General features: G+C 51.7%; 2 long non-coding RNA genes across 2 annotated transcripts in view; one reads left to right on the top strand and one right to left on the bottom strand.

The window, feature by feature from the left end:
• LOC138815542 (uncharacterized) overlaps window positions 1-9654 on the bottom strand; it is a 20819-nt gene extending 11165 nt beyond the window's left edge. Inside the window, exons 1-2 of the long non-coding RNA XR_011368355.1 lie at window positions 9514-9654; window positions 9255-9327 (exon numbers count right to left, since the gene is read on the bottom strand). This is a non-coding gene — a long non-coding RNA (uncharacterized lncRNA). The remainder of the gene's footprint in view (window positions 1-9254; window positions 9328-9513) is intronic.
• A 5253-nt stretch (window positions 9655-14907) lies between these two features.
• The window catches only part of LOC138815543 (uncharacterized), a 62174-nt gene continuing 54911 nt past the window's right edge, over window positions 14908-22170 (top strand). Inside the window, exon 1 of the long non-coding RNA XR_011368357.1 lies at window positions 14908-15047. This is a non-coding gene — a long non-coding RNA (uncharacterized lncRNA). The remainder of the gene's footprint in view (window positions 15048-22170) is intronic.

The raw sequence follows: 22170 nt of genomic DNA, 5'->3' as shown, positions 1-22170 counted from the left end.
CGACCCAACCGCCACCATCCGGGACGGCGGCGCGGGCACACGGGCGCAAGCAGGCCACCGCGCGGTGACGAGCAGAGAGAGGAAGAGCACGGAGAGGGTAGGGGAACCCGTGGCCGGGGGGGGGGAAGGGCACCACACCGCACCCAAAGCGCGAGGGCACCGCATCACCGACACCCCGCCTGCCGGCCCGGCGGGCACGGGAGCGGTGGCGCGCACACACGGACGGGGAGGAGAGCCAGGCCCCTTCCCCGCCCGGAGGCGGCGCGCCGACGTCCACGGTCCAGCCGGCCAGCCGGCCGGGTCGCGCGTGGCACACACCCGAGCGGCCAGAAAGCCGAGGGTGACGCGCACAACGCAACGCACGCCACACGGCCACGGGGTTTTTCTCCGCCTCCCTCAGAAGCCGGCCCGAATTCACTCGCTCGCACGGACGCGGGGGCCGAGCGCACAACGACCCGCGCCACCGCGGACCGGCGGTGCCGGCAAGGGGTCGGGGGTCTGCGGCGACGACCCGTCGGCGACAAGTCACACCGGCCAACGGCGGCGGCCGGAGGCGGCGGCAGGGACCCCGGGAGGCGGGCGACACCAAACCCAACGCACGCGAGCACGCTCACGCGCGGACACCGCCGGCACAGAGCGGACGGGGCCAGGCACGGGAACCGGGGTCGCGACGGGCACGCGGCGGCGACACGCCGGGAGAGCACAACGCCCCGGATCCGGGACCGGGGCGGGGGACGAAGCCACACGGCTCGAGACGGAGGAGACGATGCGGGCAAGCCTCTGGCACGGCGAGCAGGAGGGAGGCGCGGGAACCCGGGACGACATCGCGCAGGCACGCGAGGCGGCGCCCAGCGGGAGGAGACACGTCACGCCGGCTTCGGGCCCCCGGACGGCCAACTCCCGAGCGAGGGACGCACGCGGGAATCTCACCGCCACCGCCCCCGTGGCGTACCGGCGGTCCCGCTGGCAGGAGCCCTCGCGTCGTGAGCAAAACCGATCCGGGAAGACCCTTCAAAAGCCACCGCCGCCGCGACGACGTGCCTCCCCCACACCGGGAGGGCAGCCTCACGAGCCGAGCGCCGTCCCCCCCCCACCAAGAGAACACACCACACACGCCCAACTCGACCGTCCGCCGGTGGCCGGCCACCAAGGCCAAACCGGTGAGGATCGCGGAAGGCTGATGCGGGTGAGGAGGGCATGCCGGAAGCCCAATAAGAGCAGCGGGGAGGGTCATCGGGTCGGGTCACCGGGGTGAGAGGCGAGCGAGCGAGCGAGCGGCCACCCCCCCCACGGGCGGGTGGCGCAGCCGCAAACCAGCGGGGAGGTGAGACCTTTCCGGGCACAGCCGGCACGCCAGGGAAACGAACGCGGGATCTCACCACCCCCAACTCCTGGGCGGTCCCGCGCAACGCCTGGGACACCGAGCCGGCCGACCAGCGGACCGGAAACCCCCACCGCGGCAGCGGCGGGCCCCCCCAAAAGAGGCCCGAGAGGGAAAAGGCAGCTCGCACACGCCTCAAAGACCCCGCGAGCGCCCGCGGAGCCACCCGCGCCAGCAGGGCCCCACCGCACCCATCCACACCGCCGGACACGGCACCCATCATCGACCGCCTCTTTTTCGGCCGCGTGAGCAAGGGCCCACACACACCGGGATCCTCGGCTCCGGAGGGCCAGAACCCCCCCGAGCGGCACACCACCACGGGCACGGCGGCCCCGGAACACCGCGGGGCCCGGCGCCCGGCACGGCGCCGTCGTCGCCAACGGGCGGCGGCCCACACAGACGCTCGGGAACAGCGTCGCCAGGGGCCGGAGGGGGAGGGGGACGGGACCCCCCAAAAACCCCACGGCACCCCAAGCACGAGGCCGGGAAGCCACACACCACACGCCCTCGCATCGCGACCCAGCACAGGCTCCAGGCTCCGCCACTCGACACACCGCGCGCGAGGCAGGGGCGGGGACGGATCGGGAACGTCCTCCACTCACCACACCAGACGACGGCCCGGGAGAGGCCCCGCGGGACCCTCCCCCAGCTCGGAGGGGGGAGGCGCGGGCACGCAGTTACCAACGCGGGCAGCCACTAACGCTCAAAAGCGGGACAGGGAGCGGCAGGGCCGCGGGAGCCCATCGGGGGCGGGCCCCCGCCAACCCGGCAGCGAACGCCGCCTCCCGAACGAGGATCGCTAGAGAACCTCTCCTCACTCTGAGGGTGGCCCGCACCCAACCCCGACGGGAACCCCGCCGGGACCAGCACACATCAAAGGCGTCCATCCTTCCCACCACGGGTGGCAGGGAGGGGTGGGGCGGGGGGGGTCTGCGGCAGCAGCAACACCAACCCTGGTCGGTCGGCCTTGCCGTGCGGGGCCAGAGCAAAGTCGCGCACACGGGCGGGGAAGCCCGCACAGGCCCGGCTCGCCTCCCACTGCAACATCTCAGGTCCCCCGGTGCAACAAGAGCCAGGTGACACGGCAGGGAAGACAAGCCAGGACCAGGGCCGGCAGCTCATGCGGGGAAGCCACCCGCCCGGCGCAACAAGGGAAGAGCGCTCCTCCTCTGGGGAACCGCCTCGACCCCCCCCCAGCAGAGACGTCAATCTCTGCGATAACTTTTTTCTCACTCGCACAAGCCCCACAAACCCAAGGACGGCCGGGACACACCACGGGCAGCAGGCTGGCACAAGGCAACGGACAACGCCGGGATCGGGAACGACACCACCACTCAGCCTCAGGCACCTGAGAGAACCGACCGGGAGCGTTCCGGGAGCACCGCAAGAGGGCAGAGCGCGAGGCGCGGCTTTTCACACCACACAGCACGGGCAAGCACGGAGCACCGACCCTCCCTCTCCGCGGAGAGAGCCGACCCCCGTGCCGATAACGAGTCACGGGAAGAGAGGAGCAAGATCAGGGGCGCCCCCCCTCCTCCAGCGTGTACAAGTCCCCGACCTCACGGCGAGGGCAGGGAGAGCGCAGCCGGACCCGGTTGCCGCACCCCTGCCTCCCCGCACACCACCGGCGCCGGCACGGTGGGACGGTGAGGGCAGGGGCCCACGGGCAGAACGAGAAGAGCGGTCCCATTCGCCATGAATGTCCGTCCCTCGCCTGGCGCAGCTTAGGCCCGGGCCCGAAGGAGATCGCAACGTCACCACATCAATCACACCGAGGGGGCGGAGAAGACAGCCACACGGCACTCGGGAGGCGGTGGGGCCCAGGAAGCTCGGCTCCCGAGAGGGCCAACAGCCTGGGATAAAAGCGTAGCCAGGACAGACAACCTTTCGTGAGTAACGAGCGAGGTAAAAGGAAAAAAAAAAAAATAAAAAATAAAAAAATAAAAAAATAAAAAAAAATACCACGGGCTTCAGCGTCCCTGGCGCTCGGGATTACCAGGACACCTCCGCCGGGCACAGAGCCGAAAGAAGCTAGAGAGGAAAAAAAGAAAAAGAAAAAGAACCACGGACAGCGCTCGGGAGTAGCGCAGGTCAGCGGCCGACCAGGCCCGCCATCGGGAAGCGGCAGGTCGGGGGAGTTGGAGCTAGGGGCGATAGGGAAAAAAAAAAAAAAAAAAAAAAAAAAAAAAAGCCACGGAGGTCGGACGAGCACGACGGCAGGACGGGGATGCCGCACACGCACAGGCAAGGCAAGGCAGGACTCGCCCCCCGCCTTTTCCTCCTCAAGCCGGCCACGGCGAGGGAAGCACACCGCGCGGGCCTACCTATGCACCCCAGGCAACCAACCACTCTCCTCCTCGGCGTGCCGAGGCAAGGGCCAGAATCCGGCACCGGGAGCGGGGGAGAGATCAAGGACGACGGGACTCACTCAGCCACCAACCAACAACCACCACCACCACCACCACCACCACCACCACACCCACGAGCCACCACAGGGGCAAGGCCTGCTCAGGGCAGCGGGAGCCCGGGGTGCGGGGGGAAGGGCAGGGGGACCCGGACCGGGAAGAGACGGGAAAGGCCCGGCACACAGCATCCGAGAGAGCCCCAAAAGACCCGCTGACAGCCACCGGGACACGGCATGCCAGCACCCTCCTGCAGGTACAAAATCCTCACGTCACCACGCCAAAACCAGCTGGTCACGCAGGGGCGACAACTCGCTGGCGACAGGGACCTCTCGGAAACCACATCGGGGACACCTGTCCCCAACATGTCCCCAACAGAGCCAGACACGGAACTCTCAGGGACAGCTGGTCGACCACATAAGGCGAAGACAGACGAAGAGAGAGGGCGGGAGCGGGGTCAGGGGACGCACCCGCCCCACTACCCCGGGTGCGCACGGGCTCACGGCACGAGCGGCACGGGGAGCCTTCCCCCGGCAGACGCGAGGCACCCACTCCGAGAGGCACCCAGCCACCACACCCACACCGCGCGGGGTCGGTGGTGAGCGCCCTGCCGCCAGCACGCACACACGCGGGACTCCCGGGCTCGGGTCCCCGACTCCCGAGGTGCTCCCTCCGCCTCGACTTTTCCCCTACGCAGGGCCCACCGGGCAAGTCCCCGCCATCGCGCACACCGCAGACGGTAGGTAGGTAGGTCCCGGCCCCGAGGCTCGCCTCGGCCGTGCCCACGGCTCCTCGCGCCGGAGAAGTCTGTCCTCCGGCCTCCGGGGCCGTGGAGAAGGCCGTGGAGGAAGGCCACACGGGGCCGGCGACCCAGGCCCTCGCGCCCGGCACGCGCCAAGCGCTCACTCGGAGGTGACTCCGACGACCATCCTATGTCGGGGAGGGGCGGGGTGTAGGTCCCGGCCCCGAGGCTCGCCTCGGCCGTGCCCACGGCTCCTCCCGCCGCAGAGGTCTGGCCTCTGGCCTCCGGGGCCATGGAGGGAGACCACACGGGGCCGGCGACCCAGGCCCTCGCGCCCGGCACGCGCCAAGCGCTCACTCGGAGGTGACTCCGACGACCATCCTATGTCGGGGAGGGGGGGGGTGTAGGTCCCGGCCCCGAGGCTCGCCTCGGCCGTGCCCACGGCTCCTCCCGCCGCAGAGGTCTGTCCTCCGGCCTCCGGGGCCGTGGAGGGAGACCACACGGGGCCGGCGACCCAGGCCCTCGCGCCCGGCACGCGCCAAGCGCTCACTCGGAGGTGACTCCGGGGAGGGGGGGTGGTCCGAGTCCGGGCCGGGACCGGCCCCACCACCTAGCGGCTCACCCGGGGACCCTTTCCCCCGACTCCCGAGACGTCCCTCGTACTCTCCTTCTTTCGCCCTCAAAGACCAGAGTCCAGGGAGGGGAGGAGGACAAGGCGTCGGGCCCAGACAGAACTACGGGAGGGGAGGAGGACAAGGCGTCGGGCCCAGACAGAACTACTGGTCGACCCGACCAAGCCGCCACCCCCGGCACAGACCGGGCACGGAAGAGAGAGCGGCGACTCACGGCCCCACCCCGCGCTCGCCTGCGGGCGCAAAGTCCGACAGAACAGCCGCCCCGGCGCCACAGCGACACCACGGCGACAGTCGCGCCCGGCACCCGGTAGAGGCCGGGCCTCCGCCCGGCTCGCTGCCGCCAGACCTCCTCCTTCACTCGCTCGCTCGGCTGAGAACGAGGGGACTGTCATATCAAGGCGGACGCCAGGGGGAGCACGACAACCGCCTTCCAACGACCGACTCCACCGAGCCGCCGTACCCCGGATCGGCGCGCGCCGGCCGGCTCTGAGCTCCGGAGACACAGAACACGGAAACGAATCGCCTCACTCCCCACCGCCACGCACCGAGAGGCACAACCTAGGTCAGGACCTGCAGCCGGGTCCTCTCTGCGACCTCACGAACGACACCAGAGCCACCAGAGACCTAGACCGAGATCGAGCCGCCGCCGCCGCCGCCAACCGCGACCAAAGTGAAACCAGGAACCAGGACGGGAGTCGCCCGAACGGAGCGGCCCGAACCCGAGAACCGGGAAGCCGGGATCGGTCCCAAGCAGGAAGGGGCGGCAAAGACGGCAGGCCTGCACCACGAGAGAAAACGAACCGGCCACCCGCACGACCTCCGCCGCCCGTGGCAAGACCCCCACCCCCACCCAACATGGCCAGAAAAGGGCAAGTGAGCGCTCGTCCCACCGTCTGCCCGCCCGTCTTTTTTTTTTTTTTTTGGGGGGGGGGGGTGTTTGTACGTTTTGTTTTCTTTTTCCCCCAGATGGAAACCAGAAAGAAACAACAACAACAACAACAACAACAACAACAACAACAACAACAACAAAAAACTCCCAAAGATGGGTCGGCTCCAGCAAGAGACGAGCCCTCGGGAGGCACCCCGCTCACTTGTGAAAGTCCGCCGCCCGCCCGCCCCACAACACGCTCCCTCCCCCCGCCCCCACCCGCCCCCCCCCCCCCTTCACAGGCAGGGAAAGGGCAGGGGGAAGGCCAGAGAGAGGTTTCTTCTAACACAGAGAGGGTAGGTACACGTCACGCACACAGGTCTGGAAACCCACGGTGACAGCGCCATGGGAAGCGTGAGTCCACTCACCCATCACTAAATGACAGGAAAGCCAAACGAGAGCCGCTGGCTGGGCAGAAAAGGCCTTTGACAAAATTCAACATTCATTCATGCTAAAAGCTCTGGAGAAAATAGGAATAGAAGGAACATTTCTAAAAACAATAAAAGCCATTTATGACAGACCAATAGCCAATATTATACTTAATGGGGAAAAGCTACAACCAATTCTCCTAAAATCAGGAACAAGGCAAGGATGCCCACTGTCTCCACTCCTCTTCAATATAGTCCTAGAACCCTTAGCCAGGGCAATAAGGCAAGAAAAAGACATTAAAGGGATCCGCATAGGGAAAGAAAAAGTTAAACTATCCCTTTTTGCAGACGACATGATACTATACCTCCCTCCACGATCCCTAAAAGTCCATCCCGAATCTCTTAGAAATCATAACTCTCTTCGTCAAAATAGCAGGATACAAAATAAACCCACAAAAATCAGTTGCCTTCCTATACACTGATAATGTACAGGAAGAGAGGGAAATAAAGGGAGCAACCCCATTCACAATAACCTCCCGAAAAATAAAATATTTAGGAATTAACCTAACCAAAGATGTAAAAGAACTATTTAATGAGAACTATAAAAAGTTAAAGAAAGAAATTGCAGAAGACACTAGGAAATGGAAAGACCTCCCATGCTCCTGGATAGGCCGACTTAATATAGTAAAGATGGTAATACTTCCAAAACTAATATACAAATTCAACGCAATTCCTATTAAAATCCCAATGACGTACATCACTGAAATACAGAAAACAGTCCAAAAATTCATATGGAACAACAAAAGACCTAGAATAGCCAAAACAATTCTAGGGGATAAAGACAATATGGGAGGGCTATCCATGCCGAACTTCAAACTCTACTACAGAGCTATAATAACAAAGACAGCATGGTACTGGCACAAAAACAGACCCGAAGACCAATGGAACAGAATAGAAGATCCAGAAATAAATCCACAGGCCTACAGCCAGCTGATATTCGACAAAGGAGCCAAAGACATACAATGGAAGAAACACAGCCTCTTCAACCGCTGGTACTGGGAAAACTGGGCAGCCACATGCAGAAAACTAAAAGTGGACCCCAGCCTATCACCATGCACCAACATCAACTCAAAATGGATTAAAGACCTTAACATTAAACCTGAATCTCTGAAACTACTGCAGGACAGAGTAGGAGAGACACTTGAACTAATAGGCACAGGAAGGAACTTCCTGAACAGAGTCCCAGGGTCACAACAAATTGGAGAGAGACTCGACAAATGGGACTACCTTAAAATAAAAAAAAAAAAAAACAAAAACAAAAACAAAAAAACAGCTAGCCTTTTCTAATAGGCTCTGCCACTCTCTCTGGAGCAGGATTCGGGGCATGAGGCGATGAATCTGAACCCGACACACAGGTGTTGGAGGGTAGAGGCATCTTCACTCACATGCCTGTGGTGGAGGACCTGGACCCGAGTGTGGCGGTGCACAGTGGGTGTGGGTGTGTGTGTCTGTGACTCTGTGTGTGTGTGTCTGTGACTCTGTGTGTGTGTGTGTGTGTGTGTGTGTGTGTGTGTGTGTGTGTGTGTGTGTGTGTGTGTGTGCGGGGCTGGGGGGAGGGCAGGTAGGGAACCCTAGGAGGAAAGACAGGGAGAGACAGACGAGGGGCCCCGGCCCAAACAGAGTGGGGGGGTCAGAGGGGCGATCCTATCTCCCGGGGGGGGGGGGTGAAGCATGGTTAGAACCCACAGGCCCGGCGGGCGTACTTCTCTTTGGAGTTCGCACTGGGAACATATGCGGGCAGAAGCGCCCCAGCACACACATCGCATCGCAGACGGGTAGAGAGGCAGAGCCAGGGGGTCAGGCATGGTAAACACTCTATTCCGTCAACACACACACACACACACACACACACACACACACACACACACACACACACACACACACACACACACACACACACACACACACACCCCTTAGGGTGTGTGTACAATATCCACAAGGTAAAAGTTTATTCATCCATTCCCCAAAGAAGAAGAAGAAGATTATGTCAGTTACAGGGAAGTAGATGGATGGACTGATGGACTAGGAGCGGGGGGGGGGGGGGGCAGAGGGGGGGGTGCCGGCGGCGGCGGAGAAGAACCTAGAACAGGTGATGCCAGGGGAAGACAGACCGGCGGAGAGACAGACAGACCGACCAACCAACGGCACCTGTTTTCTCTCCTACGTGGACGCTAGACCTAAACTATAACTGGACATGGTAAGCTACACAGCACTCCGGGCAAACAGAGTGTGTGTGTGTCCCCGTGTGTGTGACACACATACTGTCCTTTTGTCAGAAGGTGTAACTTCTCTGAGCATTTAAGATATTGCAGAGAAGACACAAGACGTAATATCCGTAAGTGGCACGACTGTGAACGTATTATAACAACCGGACGTGTGAGGACCAAAGCTGGAATTAGGAGGACAGAAATGTACCTGTCCTCACGCTTTGGGTCATGATCACAAGTACATTTGGTTTAGGATCTTTCAAAACACATCGATGTATCCTTCTGGACACGATGGTCTAGGACCACACCAGTCAATAGCCACTTCAAAGCCGGATCCGCGGTTGGATACGTTTCAATTGGCTTATATTGCAAGTGATTCTAGAGAAGACAGAGAAAAGAGAATAGAGGGGAATTTTACCTTGCTATTGGGTGTGAGGTGGGGTGGAAAAAAAAAGGATTAAGAAGGCCACAGATTGGATTCTTAGAGTGAAAAACCATGGTGAAAATGGAATCGGAAGGAAATTTACTCACCAATCATGTAATCATTGTCCTAGTTCTCCAGACAGGTTGTAATCTTCTTTTCAGTACTGGTGCTCCAGCCACTCTAGAAAGCATACATGTAAGCTTCCACTGGCGCTAGACTTTACGTACTAATTGTAGTCTTGCGCGTCTTTTCACAACCCAGCCTCTCAATGCCATAATAACAGATAACTGGGGAGCCACTTTAAAAAAAAATAGCTTCCCATGGGCTGGGAAGGCGGCTCACTGGTAGAGCTCTTGCCTTGCATACCTGAGGCCCTCGGTTGGAATCCGCAGCACCACATAAGCAAAAAGAAAAAAGCTGGGAGTGGCGCTGTGGCTCAAGTGGTACAGTGCTTGCCTTGAGTTGAAGAGCTGAGGGACAGCATCCAGGACCAGAGTTCAGGTCCCCTGACCGGACCCTCCCCGCCCACAAAAAAAAAATAGCCTCCCAGGAAACACAGGAGCCATTTAGTCAGCTTGCCCCGCCCACACCCAGAAGGGAAGATAGAGGGTGGGTGTTGCTAGTAGTGAGGCAGAGTTCTACAGGTAACTGAGGTAACTTTTGTCTTGTAAATGTAGTCATGGCAACGAGTTACAGTGTTGCTTAGGACCTTTTAGAAGAAACTGGAATTCCAAGAAGGACTGTTATCAGGAAATCTAGGCAGGAAGCCTCTCAGAGAACTACCTTTTGCAAAGGCCAAGGCCTAAGTTAATGAGTGGGTAAGATAAGAACACTGCAAGAAAGCAATCTTACGGTACTGTTCTATACATAATATATTAATAGACTTGAAAAATACAAGAAATATCACATGGAAATGATTCATACAAAACAAAAAATTGAAATGAATTCTTTATTTCTTCTTTTCTTCCTTACCTTTTTTTTTTTGGATGTGAGGATTGAGCTCAGTGCCTGGGTGTTGATATTTACATTTTCACTATTTTATTTTTTCCCCAAGGCAGCTACTAGTATACATTTTTGGGCAACAGCTCCACATGTGGTTTCCTGGGAAATCCTTAATCTCACAGTAGACTTAAATACTACCCTGTTAGGCCAGCTTGGAAACGACCTTTACATTTCTCTCAGCCTTCTAAGTAGCTGTGGGTTACAGAGATGCGCCAGCTGCATAAGGCTAATGGGGCTCATTTTGTACAGGGGAAATTGTCTTTGATTTGGAACTGGAAAGCTGTGCTATGTATCTATAACAACTGCAGTTTCAGGTCTGTTGAAGGTTTCCTCAGGGCTGATTAGTACTGTGTAATGCAGGACCACAAGGCGGGCAGAATCACATGAGGTGGCACTGTATGGTGCCAGTAAAATCAAGAAGCTCTCACTACCCACCAAGTGTGATGGGTATTCCTTCCTTTCCCTGCCCTCGCCCAGAACAAGAGAACGACGGTGAGCAAACTCCATCTAGTGTCCACTTTCTGAAAATACCATGGTTGTGAATTCCAGTTTCCTCTCATGAAATGAATGAATCAAGGAAGGGTGGGGGTGGGTCAGTGTAGGAATTGAGATTAAAAATAATCATTGCAGGCACCATGAGACCAAAGTTTGAATTATAAGATTCTAAGGTATTGTATGAGAAAGACAAGAGTTTTGGGTCAAGGAATTATAAATAGAAACGAAAATGCAATCTGTGACTAAACAGGAGAGAAAATGACAAAATATTGCTTTGAGTTTTGAATGTGATTGGTTAATTCTATTTTGAATGGTGAAGGCCAATACTCCATTTTAACTCCAGCTAAACTATTGTATTGTAATTTTTTTTTCTTTTTTTTCGGTCGTGGGGCTTGAACTCTGGGCCTGGGCGCTGTCCCTCAGCTCTTCAGCTCAAGGTGAGCGCTCTACCACCTGAGCTACAGCGCCACTTCCGGTTTTCTGGTGGTTTACTGCAGATAGGAGTCTCATGGTCTCTCCTGCTCAGGCTGGCTTTGAACTGCGATTCTCAGATCTCAGCCTCCTGAGTAGCTAGGATTACAGGCGTGAGCCACCAGCTCCCGGCTTGTAAATCTTTTAACTTATGATTCTGTAAAAATTACAAACAGATGCTAACCCTCACAAAGGACACATTGTTAATTCCTCCAAGGGACAATCTGTCTTTATCTCTTTCTTTACTGTGTGGCTACACCTAAGCGTTTGGGGCACTATCACAGAATGTTTTATTTATATACGACTAGTTTTCTACCAGTTTTGAGCCACAGCACCATTTATGGGTGTCTCCCGCCAATGGTGGCTTTGAATCATGATACTCCGATGTCTCTAAGCCATCACTGTACCTAGGATTATAGGCTTAAGCCATAAGCACCCAGCTCAGAGACTAATTATGTTTACAGCAAAAATGTACATTTGGAACTGAGAAGCTACAGTATATAAATGACTGAGGTAGCAGCTCTACTACAGATTTCCTCAGGGTGAATTAGTATTATATCATGCAAGAGTGAAAACTGGCAGATATCAGTACTGTCATGCGTGCCTCAGTCAGGCAGAACACGGTGCAACCAAGGTATGGTACCAGGATAATCACTGATATGCCAGAGTCCAGCCATCACCAACGTTCTTCTCCCTCTCTAGGCAATGTTATGGTGAGCGCTCGCCACCTACTGTCCATTTTCTGCAACTACCCAGGTTAGGAATTCCAGTTGTCTGACAGGAAATAAGCCAGAGAATTCTTGTCGGTCCAAAGGTGGGGTAAAAGGCAGGGCACTGTAGGAATGCAACAGAGTTCCACAGAGGTGGAACCACAGAACTCAGTCCAAGATTTGATTTGTCTTCTGGGCTGCCTGACACTCTCCACAGATTATTCAAAGCAGTGGTATTGGTACCAAGCTAGGTAGCAGAGCCAGGAAAATAAGCAATTCCCTCTCCCCCTTAGCCAACCTCCCCTCACACTTCACAGAGAATAGGAAATGGAGGAAATAAAGGGAAAGAGGGGGCAATATGGGTTATAGATTGAGGTATGAAAAGCCACTTCATTTAGCTGATAACTGACATTTAATATGCCTAAATAATAGCAATGATCTTCACATAGTGATGACATATGATTTCAAATTAATTTATTGTCATATGATTTCGTGAAATTTTATCTCTTGAGAATACAGATGGAGAGAAAGGTAAGGATAAGGAAAATCTCTCTAACCTTATCTCTTCTTGCATAAACATTTAACATGTTCTGGAAAGGAATTACTAGAAAATACAGTACATTTCCAACAGAGAAAGAATTACACTATAAGTTGAAGATATGCCATCGTTGAATGCACAGCATTAGTAATGCATGCATGATGCCTAGGTTTGAGATAAAGACATACTAATGACATGTTAAACATACTCACAAACTGTATACACCTAATAATAGGATATCAAAATATATACAACAAATACTGCCACAAATATGGTTTGGGGATTGATGAGGAAGGAGAGAAATAAATAGAACAAATAAGGGCTGGGAAGATGGCTCAGTGGTAGAGCGCTTGCCTTGCATGCCTGAGGCCCTGGGTTCCATTCCTCAGCACCACATAAGCAAAATGAAAAAAGAGGGAAGTGGCGCTGTGGCTCAAGTGGTAGAGTGCTAGCCTTGAGCTGAAGAGCTGAGGGACAGCGCTTGGCCCAGAGTTCAGTCCCCACAACCAGCCTCCCCCCCCCCCCCGAAAAAAAGAGAAAGTCAGCCCGCCATTACATCACACCTGATCAACAATAGTACATAAGGCTGAGTAAGGCTGACCCCAAATCCCTCTTAACTTCAAATCACATAACTTTTCTTCACTCATTGCCTTTGCAATAAAACACAGGCCAAAGGATCCATGGTAGTCCAGACTCTGTCATCAGGTCACAAGAAGACAGACAGGTAGAGAAATCCGAATCCCACCTTGCTTTTGTATCATTCCTTTTCACTGTGAAAGGGCCTTACATGCCTTCTCCTGGCTCTAGCTACAATCCTTTTCTCCCTCTCAAGGACCAACTGCAAGAGCACACTGAAAAGGCTGTGGGTCTTTCCTCAACATGACCTCCTCAACAGGACCATTAATTGACCCCTACTAAGCATGCTGTGATTTTCAAAATCAATGACTACTTAGATAAATTTAAAGTGCCAATAAGATAGTAAAGAATTTCTAAATATAGTGATACAATACTTAGTAGTTCATGACTTATGACAAAGCAAACCAAAATCTGTTTTTATTTAATTGACATGTTTGTGTTTGGCTTTGCCACTCATGCTTTAAGTTGACCTTGAAGTATGGGATGTCTACAATTATAATTGTTTTTAAGGTGGAGGTATAGCTCATCAGTAGATAATCTAAGTTTCTGTTAGCAAAATGAGTCCCTTCCCATAGCTTTAGTCCATTCCCTCCCTTCTCCATAGCTTAACATACTCCCTTCCTAAGCAACACTAGGCCCACATAGTAAAGGCAGTACATAATCAACTTCCAACCCCCTTTACCTTGGGTTGGCACTTCTCTGGGACCAATACCACCATATAAGGCAACAAGAAACCCTTAGGGTGACCTTCAGATTTGGGCAGTTGCAGGACCCTTATCTACTAGGTGGATAGGAGGCATAAATCCTAGTCTGACATGATGAAGCCCCTGGCCCACACGTGGACACCAGGGTCTCCACCTCCTAGCACCTTCTAGCACCTCCTACACCTCCTAGGTTATATAGGTCACCCCAAAAAATAACCGGTGCTTCTTCTCATTCCTCCCTTGGGAGAAGGAGTCTTGCAGGCACTCTTTCCCCACAAATAAACCTTTCTTTGTTCTCTGTACCTTGCTGTCTGCATGGTTATCTGGCAAAGTATACTTAATATTAATTTTGCCATCAGTTCCTTTCCAAACACTGGAAAACCAAAAAACCAGACATCTATTTCTATATATGTGTACATATATATGAAGGCGTGAAAAGGTCAACAAGTGTATTATCAATCGTTACTTCATTTACAAAGAAATGAAAGCACAGCACAAATACATCCACGACTCTCTCTTTTAAAAACAGCTTTGATGTTCTACATAATCCATGCAGATTAATGAAAAATACATATTTTAACATGTACCCTTTCATGTTCCTGTCCACAAACGAATCTATTTGTCAGCGTAAGAATGACATGTACTATCTGACCGGGCACTAGGCAACCTAATTTTTATTTCCTATATATCCCAAACTTAAATCTACCAGGAAGTTATATTGCACCACCACCACCACCACCACAAAAGCTTAGATTTTCTCAGAAACACAGAATCACATTAAAAATTACCTTACAATTTTTCCAAACTTCAGTAGGTGGTATAAATGCTGCATGACTAACAAGCTGGCTATACATAAACTGAGGCCCCGGTGGGGCTTTTGTGTATTTCCTTCAACACTAGTTCCTGAAACCCAGGGATTCCATTCAATGGTAATGCCTGCAGGTTCTGGTCTCCATGGTGATTGGGCCCTGCATTCCCTCACATCTGGGTTTGCATTCCTGGTGAGCCAATCTGTGCGACCAAGCCACATCTACTGACCCAAGGAGAAGCCGTTTCGCTGAAAAGCCTCGGCTCACGCAGGCTGCATGAACCTGTACTGAATAAAGCCTCACGCCATCGTGCTCTCGCTTGCACACTGGCGGCACGGGGGGCGGAGCCCGGCCTGGTGCTCGCCGGGAAGGGTGGCCTCGGGGCTCTGGCTCCGGGTAGCGGGGTCGTGAACGTGGCTGGCTCATGTCTGGGCACGGATCCTGGTCTAAACTTGTGGTAGAGAATCAGAAGCGCTGAGCAGCAGGCACAACTCTGGCCAAGGCCTTGGTGGCACCATCCCAGGAGCTGGATCCGGTGAGTCCAGCACGCCATGCCTTATGGAAACATCTGGTGGGAGGTGGCGGATCCTCCACTGCCCCGTAAGCCCCACTGCACATGCGCAGCCCTGCCTCCTTCCGCGCGCCCCCCCCCCCCCCCCCCCGCATTGCCGGAGGTCAGGGTCCGGAATCGGTCCCCTAGTCAGGGTTGTCAGTGGCCGGTGCAGGGTGTGGTCGATAGGACCCGCTGGGGGAGCCGCCGGGCAGAGAACTGGGTCCTTCCGGGGCTCTGTGTGGACCGGCTCCGGGGGCGTTCGTGGGTCATGGGAACCAGGGTTCGGACCGCAGCACCTAGCAGCAAAGCGGGACAGCGAACAGCATCAGGAGATGGAACGGCCCCCAAGTGTGCTGGACACCCACACATTGTCAAGCCGCCTTCGTTGAGGGAAAGGCAGGGAGAGGCAGAGCGGCTCGGGGACAATCTTTCAAGAAATACCCGACTCGGTATCTCAACCGTCATGGGAAAAGCTGCGTAGATGAAATCGGAGGCAGGGGCTGGGCCACCGCACCCGCACCGGACCGCGGTGCCCGCAGCTTCTACCTCCCTCCTGGCCACCTCCTTCCGCTGCACCCTCCTCCTCTCCTTTGCCCTTTTATTAAGGGATGATAAGGATCACTCTTAGTGGAGAAGGACTGTCCTGAGAGCAGCCCAGGTCTCCAGGGCCAGGCCATTCCACGGGCTGGAGCTGAAACTACTGCGGTGCTCAGAGCTTGGGTGCAGTGAGCGCTGCTTCCCTCCAGAGGGCGCGCTCAGCGCGTGGGTATCATGGGGCCCAGGGTGTAGTGAGCGCCGCTTCCCGCTAGAGGGTGCTCTGGGAGCGTGCACATGCTAGGTTGTTCTGTCAGACTCCCTTCTCAGATAATGATTAGGAGAGTCACAATTAGGCTTGCTTCACATAAAACCTAAAATGAAATAAGTTCCATGCATGTATTGTAATGATAGGACTTGAAAAACAATTAGTATTTACCTGTTTTCTGTATGTTAATGGCTGCTTGGATAGGTGAGGTGAACTAATGTAGGAAAAGTCAGGGTGATAGGGTTAGAATGGGGTAAAGAGAAAAATGAAAAGTAGTGAAAGTAATTTTCATGATAGCGAGTACATATGAACAGACATTCCATGCTAATAAGTAGGTGATGAATGGTTGATTAATTCAGATCATTCCTGTGACTTTAGGAATATCAAGGTATAGAGATGAATATGGTTCTGGGGGGAATAATTTTCAGCATTGTCAGAGACTAAGGCTTTGCAGGTAATGAGTATAGTTATTTTACACTACAAGAGTAATACCAAACCCACAGCAGCTTCACAGGCTATCAATGTGAGAATATTATTACGCATTGTAAAACACAGAGTAAAATGTGTGTTCAAGATTATTACAGTGAGCCAGGAACCGGTGGCTCATGCCTGTAATCCTAGCTACTCAGGAGACTGAGATCTGAGAATCGCTGTTCAAACCAGCCCTGGCAGGAAAGTCTGTGAGACTCTTGATCTCCAATAAACCACTAGAAAACCGGACGTGGTGCTGTGGCTCAAGCGGTAGAGTGCTCACCTTGAGCTGAAGAGCACAAGGACAGTGCCTAAGCACAGAGTTCAAGCCCCAGGACCAAAAAAAAAAAAAGATTTCTAAAGTAGGCAATCATAAATAATGATGATATTATACTGTCAAAGCAGAGAGGAAGAATGTGAGACCGGAAACATCAGAGCTCAACATACAGAGTAGCTACCATTACAGGCATGAAACACCAATGCCCAGCTTAATAAGGAATTTATTATTATAGAAATACTTGAGTAATTGTACAAAGAACTTCAATTCAACATATCAGTTTGTGAGTGCAATGTATCATTACATTTACTAATAGTATTTTATGAAGTTGATGTACAAAGGGTTTTAATTTCCATACTTGAGATCATGAGTACAATGCATGTGATAGATGTCACCCGTTTTATCATTCTTGTCATCCCTTCCCCAGCCCCCATCACCTCAGTTTGTCTAGTTCCATTTTCACACATTCACATTGACTATCATGGCTACATTCATCTACCCTTCCTGTCTTCACTTGTCTACCCCAGTTTCCTTGACATTATCCTTCCTGAATATACTACACTGTAGTTCATGGTTTTGTGCAGGGTCCTATTTTCCTTAGAAACAGCTATTATTCCAAGATCCATGACTTAGTGTGTGGTCAGGGTCAACATTTCACTAGTATGTTTTCCTAGGTGGTCAGCTTTCTACCCAAGATAGAAGTCCTGTGGGTTTTGTTGTTGTTTTTGTTGTTTCCCCAAATCTTTGCATTTTCTTTTTATTTATTTCTTGCTCTTTCTTTTTCCTTTTCTTTTGTCGGTCATGGAAAAACACTCTGGGCCTGGACCCTGTCCCTCAGAATTTTAGCTCAAGGTTAACGCTGTACCACTTGAACCACACTGCCATTTCCAGTTTTCTGAGTGGTTTATTGGAGACAAAAGTCTCACGGCCTTTCCTGCAGGGGCTGGCTTTGAAGCACGATCCTCAGATTGCAACATCCTGAGTTAGGATTACAGGCAGGAGCCACCTATGACCAGTGTGTGTGTGTGTGTGTGACCAGTGTGTGTGTGTGTGTGTGTGTGTGCGTGTATGTGTGTGTGTGCCCCAGTCCTGAGTATTGAATACTGACGCTTGAATTCAGGGCCTGTGTTGTCTTTGAGCTTCTTTTTTTTTTTGCACTCTGCCACTGGAGCCACACCTCCACTTCTGGATTTGTTTGGGGCAAGTTTCTGGAGTATCACAGATTTCCTGCCTAGCCTGGCTTTCACCCTTAATCTTCATATCTCAGCATCTCTAACACAAAGATGAAACTTTAATAATAGCAAGCTATCATGTGACAGATGCCAATATATTAGGTTTCCTACACAGACTACTGAGTTCTCAGTATCTCTAATGTGAGTTCAGACCTCCAAAACAGCAAGCAATAAACCATCATGACTGTCTCTGGGAATATACAATTTTTAAAAATATTCAATTACCAGCTGGGTGCCAGTTACTCACATCTGTAATTATTGATACTCATGAAGCTGAGATCTGGGGATTGCAGTTTTAAGCCAACCTGGGTAGGAGTCACTTATCTACAATAAGCTAATCAGAAAAAACTGTGTAGTGGCTCCAGTGTTTCAATGTGGCTCAAGTGGTAGAGTGCTACCCTTGAGCACAAAGAGGCTCAGGGACAGTGCCTAGGCTCAGATTTCAAGACTTGGGACTGGAAAAACATTCTTACCAGAGCTCCCACAAATAACTACCTTCCTTTATGATGAAGGTTTACATTAACTATATTTATTCTCTGTACCAATAGCAAATGCCACCTTATCTTCATAAATCAAGACTTGCTTCAAAAATTCTATTTTGTAAAAATAGAAAAATGAAAAATTCATAAATCAAAAGTGGCTTACATTAAACAAACAAGTTTCTGCCGGTCGCTGGTGGCTCACGCCTGTAATCCTAGCTACTAAGGAGGCTGAGATCTGAGGATCTCGGTTCAAAGCCCGCCCGGGCAGGAGAGACCATGAGACTCCTATCTCCAATAAACCACCAGAAAACCAGAAGTGGCACTGTAGCTCAAGTGGTAGAGCGCTCGACTTGAGCTGAAGAACTGAGGGACAGCGCCCAGGCTCAGAGTTCAAGCCCCACGACCGACAAACAAACAAACAAACAAACAAGTTTCCAGAGCTCAGAATTCAGGGCTCAGCAGGAGACTTTGCTCCCACAGACCTAGGACTCACCTGACCAGTGCCTTCTCATATCCAGGAAGTCCAGAAGGATGTTGTAAATGATCATGAGGTTCATTAGGAATGTTACCAGGTAGGGAATAGTGCACTTGATTAAAGTCAGTAGAATTGGATGGGGTGATAAGCTGGGCTCAGAGCTCCTTCACTGACCTGAGAGTCACCTCGGTGTGGTGTGACTGACATAAATGGTCAAATGTAAGCTGTCTCTAGTAAATCAGAAATCTTGACAAAAAATCATTTATCAGAGGTGCAGGTAAGGGAACTACGATATTTTTCTATCAGTGCAGGACAGAAGCAATGGTGTTTTTTAAACATTTATTATTATTGTTGTTATTGTTATTGTTATCTTTAGGTAATTATACAAAGAAGTTCCCATTCTACAAGACACTATATAAATACAAGGTGTCTGACAACATTGTCACTCATCCCTCCTAGCAATGGTGTTTTGAACAAGAAAAAATAATGAGTCAGCAGTGGAAGAATGCTTGCCTTGCAGGCATGAGGCATGAGTGGGGAGGTGCTGGTAGGAGGCAGATAGTGCTGGGCTTGGAACCAGAGTGAGGAGGGGCAGCTGCTAATCATGACAAATCTGGGAACAGCCAGCCAGCGGGGCGACCTAAGGACATTCACCTACCAGGGCCCACGAGAGGGCCACATCCAGGGCACTTGAAAGCAGGCAGGAGGGACCAGGACACTGCAGTCCTGGAGAGAGCCACTATGGACTCCCACTAGTGTGTCCTGTCCCTACAGACTGTCCAACAATGCAGTCTCACTTTATTCAGAAGGAACTGGGGAACCAGCTCAGGCCCCGATGCCCTGCCAGTCCCCACTGCCTTCTCAGGCCACCTCCCTTCTCTATCCTTTCCTCTCCCTCCCTCCTCAACCCACACCAGAATGGAAAACAGAAAACATTATTTTCAAGTCTTGTTTGTTATAAGATTCTTGAACATAAAATAAAGAACACTTGCAATAATATAAAGGGATAGCCCAATTAAAAAATGCTCAGTGCTGAACACCAGAAGTGCTGAGCTCAGAGCTGCTGATGGCTGTTGTACACCTGCCTGAACAGACTAACCAACACTCAATATTGCACAGTAAACTACAATCGTTTATGGGGATTTTCATCTCCATTGTTTCAAAGAAGTTCCTCAGCAATGTGTCATCCCACGATGGATCATGCTGTCATCTTATTTAGTGAGCATGCTGAGAGCTGGAGAATAACAGTTCAAAAGCAGCCTAGGCAGAAAAGTCTAGGAGATTCCAACTGCAAAACAACCAGCTAAAGGCCAAGCCAAAGGCATTTTTCAGGAGTTAGAATACCTCATGCTCTGCTATTGTAACTATGCAATCAAAGGTGTGCACATGTGCATCCTGCCTGGGAACACTGCAGTTTCTAGCTTCTGGGCAGCAGGACAGGGAGTTCATCTCTTCTTTACTTATTTGGTAGAATCTGGCTTTTTGTATAATTCCCTATATTCTCTATGTTTTATTTACTGATCATAGTGATGAAACTCGGGGCTGGGCACTGTCCCTGAGCAATTTGGTTCAAGGATAGTGCTCTGCCACTTGAGTCACAACATCACTTTCTGCATTTTGGTGATTAATTGGAGGTACCAGCCTCATGGACTTTCCTGGGCTGAGTTTGAACCATGGTGCTCAGATCTCAGCAGCTAGCATTACAGAACCATGGGCATAAAACTTTTGTTAGAGGTTAGTCCTTATTGTCTTAGTCAAGATTTTAGCTGAGATGGAGTCAGAGGAGAAGGAGCAAATTCATCTTGACTGTCTGCTTTCAGAAAAACAACTTATTGCATTTAATTTTTCTATAAACTCTGCTCTGTTTCTAAAGAAACTGAAAACTTTTTATTTTTTACTTAATAAGCTGTGTCCCTGAGCTCTTTTGGTTGAGGAGTAGCATTCTGCCATTGGATCCATAGCTCCACTTCTGGAGCTATTTTGGTTTTTTTTTTTTTTTTGTCGGTCGTGGGGCTTGAACTCTGGGCCTGGGCACTGTCCCTCAGTTCTTCAGCTCAAGGCGAATGCTTACCACTTGAGCTACAGCGCCACTTCCGGTTTTCTGGTGGTTTATTGGAGATAGGAGTCTCACGGTCTCTCCTGCCTGGGCTGGCTTTGAACCGCGATCCTCAGATCTCAGCCTCCTGAGTAGCTAGGATTACAGGCGTGAGCCCACAGCGCCCGGCTTCTGGAGCTATTTTGGAAATTAAAAAATAAATTAAACTCGGTGGGGAAGGTGGCTCAGTGGTAAGTGCTTGACTTGCATGCATGAGGCCCTAGATTCGATTCCTCAGCACAAACCACATAAGCAGAAAAAGCTGAAAGTGGCACTCATTTGATATGGATGAGTTGGTGTCCCACAAAGTTTTTGCCCAGGATGGCTTCAAACCACAAATCTACTTCCTAGGTTTACAGGTGTGACCCACTATGCCATGGTTGTGGTTACTATCAATTGTCAACTAGAAAAGGCTAAGAAATGCATTAGAGGTTACTAATGCACAACTCTTGGTGTTTAATAGAGGCTATTTCATGAGAGCAATTATGTGCACTTTGCACATAATGTTAACTTGTAACACCCTGGAAAAAGCATTTGTAGACAAACATTTAAAAATACATGTAGGTGGTACCTTGTAGGACCCAGATTTAAGCAAGATGACAGGCTCCATGGAATGAAAATCGGTGTGCCTAGAAGTGGACTTTAAAAGCAGTTTCCTTTGCAATATCTTTTCTCTTCCTGCTTGATAAGCATCATGATACACTATTATAGCAGCAGAAGTGGATAAGAGCAGAGAGAACTATCTTGAAACATTTACTTCCAATCTAAAGTGGACCTTCCTCTGACATCTGATGACAGGACAATGGTAGGCTTCCACACTTCTGTGGTTACTCAGTAGGAATACACTAAAGCCATCCCTCAATCAGATCCTGTGCTTCGTAATGAAGAAACATGCGATGACCATCTTGCACTCCATTCACCATTTGAGAAAATGAAATCTGGTGCATTTACTAATAGAATGTGTAGTATAATAAAGTTTTTTAAACTGCAACAAATAAAAAATAAATTTATAAATTAAATTGAACAAAAAACACCCTAGAAAGTAGTGGTTTTGAGAAGAATTTGAGAGCTTGGCAGCAGTGGCACATGCTTGTAATCCCACCTTATCATATTACTGGGAGCTGGATCAATGCCTACCAAGGCAGAAAAGTGTTGTCCCCATCTCCAAGAAAACAAACAAACAAACAAAAAAAGAGTCCATGTGTCCTGGATGAAATCCCCAAAGGCTGCTCCTCAGAGGGTGATGTGTGATGCTGTGAGGATGAAATCTA

The sequence above is a fragment of the Dipodomys merriami genome, unplaced genomic scaffold (assembly GCF_024711535.1).
Source record: "Dipodomys merriami isolate MVZ:Mamm:240054 unplaced genomic scaffold, mDipMer1.0.p SCAF_65, whole genome shotgun sequence".
Taxonomy (NCBI): Eukaryota; Metazoa; Chordata; class Mammalia; order Rodentia; family Heteromyidae; genus Dipodomys; species Dipodomys merriami.
The sequence above is the reverse complement of the archived record's forward strand: the minus strand, read 5'-3'. Positions and strand labels throughout refer to the sequence as shown.